This window comes from Lygodium microphyllum, chromosome 2 (genome assembly GCF_053477565.2).
Source record: "Lygodium microphyllum isolate KBCC chromosome 2, Lygodium_microphyllum_v1.1.10, whole genome shotgun sequence".
NCBI classification, from domain to species: domain Eukaryota; kingdom Viridiplantae; phylum Streptophyta; class Polypodiopsida; order Schizaeales; family Lygodiaceae; genus Lygodium; species Lygodium microphyllum.
This window is the reverse complement of record NC_141136.1, coordinates 109,037,624-109,045,341: the sequence shown is the minus strand read 5'-3', so window position 1 is coordinate 109,045,341 and position 7,718 is coordinate 109,037,624.

Genomic DNA, 7,718 nt, shown 5'->3' with positions numbered 1-7,718 from the left:
TGATTTGAGAGAGAGCCTTTTCTTGGCAGCACTTTGGTTGATATGTACAACAAATTTGGCTCCATGGTAGAAGCACATGACATCTTTAATGAACTGCCTACCAGAGATACTATCTCATGGATAGAATTGATTGCAGGTTATGGAAAATGTGACTTATTTGAAAAAGCATGGGAAATGTTCAATTAGGTACGGGTAAGGGATATAGTCTTGTGGAATGCAATGATCTCAGGATATGCTGTGTATGGGCTTGCTGTTGAAGCTTTGAACTGTTTTGAACAAATGCAAATGGAGAGAGTGTATCCAAATGTAGTTACATGGAATACTCTGATATTGAGCTGTGCCGGATGATGGAGTTGTTTGTCTAGATAATGGAGTGTACAAGATTTGGTTTGCTCGTTGTTACAAGGTGTATGAACCCAACACTTTACTGCTTGACAATGCATTAACAACCATGGGAGCTGGATTGCCTTCTGCTATTGTAGTGTCATTGCTGTATCCGCAAAAGAAAGTTGTTGCTGTGTGTGGTGATGGTGGGTTCATGATGAATTCTCAAGAAATGGAGACAGCTGTTTGCTTGCAGCTTAATCTGATAGTCATTTTACTGAACGATAATGCTTTTGGTATGAGCAAGTGGAAGCAAGGCCATTTAGGCTTTCCCAAGAGAGCTGGATGCCATTTGCAAGGCATGTGCTTCTCTGGAATCGAACTACCAACCTCCTGTCACATTTGTAGTGATTCAAAAGCGTCACCATACACGTTTTTTTCTTTGCAAGCAATCATAATGATAGGCAAAGCATAGACAATAGTGGGGAAACACTATTTTCAGACATTGTGTTCATAGGAATAGAGGGGGGAGAAAAAGCAAGAATGCAAACAGGCAGGAGAAGGGGTTTGTTCGAGGATCATCGATCACGGCAGTGATGAAGCAGAGTCTCATGAGAACACATACCAGAAGCTAATAAGTATAAAAATCGAGAAGACAGAGAACCAGTTTGTGCAATCCAATCAGATACAAATGATATAATCATCACAGGGAGGCCAGATTCCAGCAATACGAAAAGCATCATCAACATGCAATTATAACCCCAAGTGACGCTTACAAACCTTGATACAGCGTCCTAACAATCTTGATTTATTTGTTTTTGTAAGTCCTAGATGGACATGGCTCCAAAATTGACTGAAGTTTATGAAGAACAGAGGAGGGTGTAGTAAGTCATGGCTCCTCTGTTTGATTCTTCCTCGTTTGGTAGGCTTCATGATACTGGCCATGGCAGCTCTGCACTCATGAAAAGGCCATCAGTAGCAAAGAATGTAGTACCAATCTCTGGAATCAAGGAGGGGACCCTGCATCTGTATACAGGCATTTGCAGCTGTTACCAGAATTCTTATAAGCTCCTTGTTACACATATTTGTCTCTGATTTCGACAAGCATGGATTTTGTTATACTAGCAGGTACCTTGTACTCGTGAAAAGATCACCGACAACAAATAATGCAGTATCAACTTCTGGAATCAAGCAAGGGACTCTGCATCTGTGTAGAGGTACCCCTTGTGAACGGCTCTTATTTTACAATGGGATGAATCAGCAATCTCTTTGACCGACTCTCTAGATCTATGGTTAGAGACTGTACAGACTAAATAAGACAACTGCAGTAAGCATCTTGTATTCCACAAGCTGGATTCAAGTCATCTGTACTTCCTCCCATTGTAGACATTTGTACATGAAGCCAAGACGCCAAATGTGAAAGAGAAAGTGCAGCTTGAGTGTGCAACCCAGGAGGGATGGATTTTGGATCCTACTAATGTTGCATGAGCTCTATTTTGAGCTCTTTTGGAGTGGAAGAGCTTGAGTTACTTTTTCAGAAAGTTCAAAATGTTGCTGTTGCCAAAGAAGAGAAAGGAACTGATTTTCAAATGCAGAAAAGAGAATGTCATAAGAGCTTTCATATTTGTTTGATTGTATGCATCGGCTTTAGGAAAACTTGACAATATTCACCAGTGGAAGGAGGCTGTTAACTCTTGGAAAGATATTGTTACTTGGCATCATTTTCTTGTCTTGCTTATTTGCTTGATTGATCTTCTATCTTGAAATTTGTCAAGGTCCTCTGTGGCGCGACTTTGCTTTCGAAAACCCTTCGACATCTTTGGTGAACCCGACGTGAAAGCGTCGCATTTAAAAAAATTTCAGGATGGGAGATACTTCAGCATCAATTTCAGCCCCTTCTACGATTCTTGCTTTGTCCTCTACTTCGACTCCATCATTGGCTTCTGTTTCAAGTACTTCTACGGATGATTTAAAGCAGATTTTGCAAAATATGTCTATGTATATGCAGCTTCAAAACCAACAGACACAATTGTATATGCAGCAGCCAGCAGCAGTTACATCAACAATAGTTGTCTCAGCAAAGGCAACTATATTCGGAGCAAGAGAATGCAATCAGTGCGACTAAGGCGATTGAAGAAGTTGAGAATGAAAAGAAGCTATTTGATGGCCGTAATGTATCAGCTTATTTGAAGACGTATGAGATTAAGATGGGATTTTTTGGAGTACCAACAGGACTTATGAGTAAATATTTTCTTCGCCTTGTCACACCTTCCTTGAGGGTAAAAGTGACTGATTTTTTCCTTCAAAATTTGCATTGGCAAGATTTTAAGAAGGCCCTGAAAGAGGAGTATCTTCTTGAGGACTTTGGGATGGCTACACGGCGGTCATTCCAAGAGTGGGTCTACATGCCAAACAAAGGTCTAGCTGCTTCAGAATTGATATGAGAATTTGAAGAGAGGTATAGTCAGCTTGATGCTATTGAACAAAGAGTATTGGATATTGAGAAAGTTGAGGTTTTCTTGCAAGCTGCAGATCCTGCTCTTCAGGAAGAATTAGGAGAGCTTCTTGAGGATCGCACGAAGCTTATGGGTCTTAAAAAAGATTGGCAAGATGCCCAGGATGCGGTCTCGACTTTGACCAAGAGGCGGATATGGAAGACCCGCCTACAGAAGGGATCCATGACACCAACGCCGTCTTCTGCTCCTATGTTTGCTTCTACCCCTATCATTTCTTCTCTTCCTCAGCCAGTTACTTGGCCTATGCCAGTGCCTACTGTTTCTAATCCTCATGTTCCTCCTGTTCCAAGACCGATGCCGACTCCTTTTGCTCCAAAACCATCCACTCCGTCGGTTCCTTCCTCTCTTGATGACATAATCAAAGGCATAACGGATTTGACACTGGAGTCAGTTAAAGCAGAATTGGTGGGAAAATTAAAAGAGCAGTTTGCCTCGACCGTGCCTACTATTTCTTCTAGTGCTCCTAGTGCACCTAGGAGAGATCGAAGATGTATTTGGTGTGATAGTACGGACCATCAACATTGCAGGGATTGTGAATCTTTTCAAGATGCAAGGAGTAAGAATTTGGTATTTTGGGGACAAGATAGCAAGATCTGGTTGACTAAAACAGGAGCTCCGCTTGCTACCAATTTTGGGAAAGGCGGAATGAAGAAATTAGTAGATGACATGGCTGCGCGTACTTCTTATGTGGCAGCTAGAGGAGATGCTTCTACATATGGAGTCTAGATTGAGAAAGGTTCAGAGAGTCAGTCAGTATTATGGACCTATGCTATGGAGATGGCAAACAAGGGAAAAATTCAGCAGACTGTTTTGACTAGTGTAGGTTCTAGCATCAGATTTGAGACAGGTTGGGATTCGCCTGTTGATAGGTACACTATTTATGCCTACTTGGCTAAGTCTCAGCGAGCAGATGTACTTGTTGAGGAGAAGCGTAAGAGAGATGAAGTGAATCCAAATGCAGCTAAAAAGACTAGAGGGGGTGAGTTTGTTACTCCACCTACTGCAGGGCTGTCTTTGAGACCAGGGCCAGAACGACAAATGGAAGATGCTCAAAAGAAAGAAAAGAGGTAGAACCCTAGACAGAGAAAGCAGCCAGGATTTAGATTAATGTTTGATATTGAGACATCTACGAACATGAAGAAAATCTTTAATGACAAGATATTTGGTAGTGAGGTGACTTTTACTATTTCTGAGGTTTTGGGCATCGAAAAGAGAGTTTCAAGATCAGTTCCAAGAAGTCTTGAAGAGGAAAAGACATACATTGCCTACTATTGATACACAGGGAGTTTTGATTGGGGAGTTGGATGAGGATGAGGATGAGGTTATGGTCGAAAATGCTTTTGTTTTTCCGCAGACAGAGAAGAGAGTTCAGCCTATGCATTATGCTGAAACTTATGAGTCTATCTTGGTACAGCGCAGTCACTTTTCGCGGAGTCATTGGGCTAGGGAAACTACAGAAACAATAGTAAAAATTGGAGAGAAACAGGTGCCTTATGTTGCTTTGGTGGATCATGGTTCAGAGATTAATCTCATAGTTCGTGGAGCTTATAAAAATAATAGATGGCCTATGGATGTAGAGCATGGGTGGCGCATGAGAGCCGCCAACAACACTGTAAGTGATTTGTATGCTACCTGTCCCAGTGTCAGGATTTCTATTGGAGATGTAGAGGAGGATTTCCATTTCTTTGTGCAGGATTCATGCTCTTACCCCATAATCCTAGGACAGCCATTCATCACAGAGATGCACATGGAGACGAAAGTAATGGATGATGGATCTGCTTATGCACGGATTCGCAGTAAAGATGGTATGAGAGCAGTCCAGTTTATGACTGTGTGTGTAAATCATGCTAGAAATAGGGATACTCTTCGAGATGCGCCTTTGCCCACTGTGAGGGATTCGGGTTTTCATTAGGTACCGCTGTTCCGCGAGACGACGGTGGTACAGAGCAGAGGAGATTGGAGTTCTCGCCTCCTGGCTGCAGTGTTTTCTCCTCCTATTTTGTTGGAATTTCAGCAAACAGTTCGGTGAGTTATCAGAAGATTTCTAAGTTGCCTAGAGTTGCCAAGCAGTACATATGCAGGAAGGAGAAAGATTTGAAAAATGCATGTATTTTAGAGGATGATGAGCATATAGATGGGATGTATGATAGTATGGTTTTTGCAGATACGATGATGGAGATGGAAAATATACTGAAAGCTGATATGCAGAGTTGTCTCAGTAATGTATCAGTGCAGTCCCTGGACATGTTTCATGAAATTTCAGATTTTGTGTCACAGATAGAATCACAGGTTGAGGTGACTCAACAAAAAGTGTTGAGTGCTGAAGAAATTCAGCAAACAGAGTTTCCGACTGATTATGATCAGCCTACAGAGACACAGAGGGCTGAAAACTTTCAGCCAACAGAGTTTACTGCTGAAATATTTCAGCATCCAGAGTTTAGGGTTGTTCCTATGTAGTCCATAGAGCAGAGGGCTGAGGATATTCAGCCACAGCAGAGGGTAGAATTATTGATTTACAGCAAGATTTGAGTAGTGCAAAGGATCATAATGAAGCCAGGGTGGCTGACACGAAATACAAGACTGTGGATAAGAAGGTGAAGCCGGTAGCTGGACCGCTTCCACATGACAGTGATCAACAAATAGAGAGGGCTGCCAAGCAGCCAATTTTGAGGAATCCAGAGCATATAGGCCATAAATTTTCAGCCGAGACTCTTGTTGAATTAAAAATTGGAAATGGTGATTTTTTGCTACCCTCAGAGAAGCAATGCTTTCAAGATATGCTTGAGCGACATGGAAGGGGGTTTGCTTTCTTTTCGCATGAGATAGGATGTGTGAATTCGGATATTGTTGCCCCTATGGTGATCTTTACTATTCCTCATATTCCATGGAACCTCCGACCTATTCCAGTGCCTAGGGCACACCTGCCAAAGCTAGTTGACTTGTTGAATGAGAAAATCAGGATGAGAATCCTAGAGACTTCATCTGCACCATACTCAAATAGGTGGTTTACGGTTCCAAAGAAGAATGGTACTCTCCAATTTATACAGGACATGCAGCCAGTAAACAGAGTTACTATCAGGAATGTTGGTATAGGTCCAGTTGTGGATGAGTTTGCAGAAGCATTTGCTGGACATGCCATCTATTCTTTAGGTGACTTGTATTCGGGATATGATCAGTTTCAGTTGGCCTTGGAAAGCAGGGACATAACCACTATGAGAACTCCTATTGGGCTTGTCAGGATATGTACCTTGCCTCAAGGTGCCACTAATTCTGTTGTGCATATGATGAATGCCATGCATAAGGTCCTTCATGAGTATATACCTCAGCTTACTATGCCTTTCTTGGATGACGTGCCCATTAAGGGGTATGCAGAAGAAGAGAAGAATGAGAGTCTAAATGAGCAGGGATGCAAATACTTTGTGGCTGATCATATCGTAGCTTGTGAAAAGATTTTGGCCAGGTTAGAAGAAGTGAACTTGACACTATCAGGGCAAAAATCTGTTTTTGGAGTAAATGAGGTTGTCATTGTTGGACATATGTGTGGGTTTTATGATAGGAAACCTTCACCTGAGAAGGTGGATGCTATAGGAAAGATTATGGAGTATTGTTCTACCACTTCAGAGGTACGGAGATTCATTGGAGCCTGTGTGTTTTACATGATTTGGATACCCCATTTTGCACACATAGTAGATTGTTTATATCAGCTGCTTCGAAAGGGGCAGAAATTTTATTGGGATGAGAGCCACACTAGAGCCATGCGGAAATTGAAGAAGTTATTGTAGATTGCTCCTACTCTCAGAAAAGTGGATTATAATTGCGGAAGGCCTATTGTATTGACAGTTGACACTAGTCCAATTGGCATAGGTTGGGTTGTAGGTCAAGATGATGGAAATGGAAACATGTACGTTATTCGGTTTGGGGTGAAAAATACTTTATTGGAGCCCCAGTTGTGGTAGAGACAGATTGCTTGCCATTGATAGGTATGATTACGAGTTGCTCTACTTTGGATATAGCTATGCTGAGATGGATTGCATACATCAAGTCATTAAATCCAGAATTTAAACACATAGCAGGGAAGGATAATCTAGTGGCGGATATGCTGCCTAGAGCCAGATATGATGATGAGGAGACACTACTTGTAGAAGAGTATGATGCAGAAATTTCAGCCGCTATGGTTGATCATGTTTGTCATGTCTATGATATTGTGGCTTTCATAGAAGAACTCTATCTTGGAGATTGGTTGCAGATTGGCAAGTACCTTAGTACACTAAGCAAAAGAGATGAATGGATAGATGAAGAGTTCAAGAAGATCAGAAGAAAAGCCTATGGTTATTTTCTCAAGGACGGATTTCTTTGGAAGCACCCGAAGAAAAGAGGTGGATTACCCTTGCGGGTTGTCTACAATAAAGAGACCCAGTTATTACAGGTGATGAGAGAGTTTCATGAGAGTCCTTGGGCTGGTCATGGAGGAGTGTGGGCTACTTATGAGAAAATCAAGGAAAAATATTGGTGGAAAGGCATGTACAGAGATGTTTCTCGCTTTATAGAGACTTGCAGAGACTGTCAGATGTATTCCGTAGTGCGTCATCGAGATGAGCTTCATCTGACCTATCCGCTCTGCATTCATTATAAGTGGGTAGTTGACTTGGTTACTATGCTAATGGGTCTATGGCAGATGAGATATATTGTTTTGGCTAGAGAGGATCTTATCAATCATGTTGAGGGTAGACCTTTGAGAACGAAGACCACTAGTGTAGTGTATAAGTTCTTATTGGAAGAAATTTTATGCAGGTATGGCTATGTGGGTAAGATCACTACAGATTGCGGTGAATTAGATGCAAATGAAGCTAGGGAGTTTTTCTCTCAACTAGGAATCAA